This window comes from Eupeodes corollae, chromosome 2, assembly GCF_945859685.1.
Source record: "Eupeodes corollae chromosome 2, idEupCoro1.1, whole genome shotgun sequence".
Taxonomy (NCBI): domain Eukaryota; kingdom Metazoa; phylum Arthropoda; class Insecta; order Diptera; family Syrphidae; genus Eupeodes; species Eupeodes corollae.
This window is the reverse complement of record NC_079148.1, coordinates 69,642,181-69,643,102: the sequence shown is the minus strand read 5'-3', so window position 1 is coordinate 69,643,102 and position 922 is coordinate 69,642,181.

Sequence of the window (922 nt, the reverse complement as noted above, 5' to 3'; positions counted from 1 at the left end):
TCTGGTCCTGCAGCTTTAAATGGTTTGAAGCTGTTGAGAGCCCATTGTAGCTTATCCTTTGTGATCTGACCTTGTGGATATGTTTTATTTGAACTTGAACTTATATAACTGTTGCAAGTTTCGGTAAGAGAACTACCAGGAAAGTGAGTGTCCAATAGTAGGTTCAGCGATTCATTACTTGAATTTGTCCAGTAGACGTCTGTATTTTTCAAGCAGCTTGGCATAGCTAGATTAGTTGAAAGAATTTTCCGTAACCTAGAGGCTTCAGAAGTTTCTTCTATCGTGCCACAGAAGGATCGCCAAGAAGATCGCTTGGATTTCCTTAGTGCCTTCTTGTAGATTCTTAGGGATTCTTTGTAGGAGTCCAATGAGAGGCTAGTCTTGCAGCTTTGGCCCGGTTGAAAAGTTTCCTGCATTCCTTCCTGAGCGAGTCAAGCTCTGAGGCCCACCATTTTGGTTTCCTCTTTCCTCTTATGTGTATAAGTGGACAAACAATTTCTAGCGATCTGTTCATAGCTGAAATAAGGTCATTGACATTGTTGTAAAGTTCATTAGAGTTAGAGGAAGGACTAGATAGTCAAGGTTCTAGTAAACTCTGTAGTGAGTTCCTGTATGAAGCCCAGTCAGTTTTCCGATAGTTTCGAAAAGTCAATGGACTCGGGTTATCATCCACATTTATATTGAACTGGATATATCTATGATTTTGTACATCGGAAAACTTCTCTTTTTAAGGTTGACAAAAACTAGTAAAAACAAAAAAGACATTCTTTTACCAATAATATAATAAAATGATTTTATTTTAATTTAATATAATATACGAATATACATTCAACTGTTTTCCATTTTTAAGGTAGTGAATGAATTCTGCTTTTCTTATTTTTCTGTTTAATATAAATAATAGTAAGTATATTAGCTAATTTAA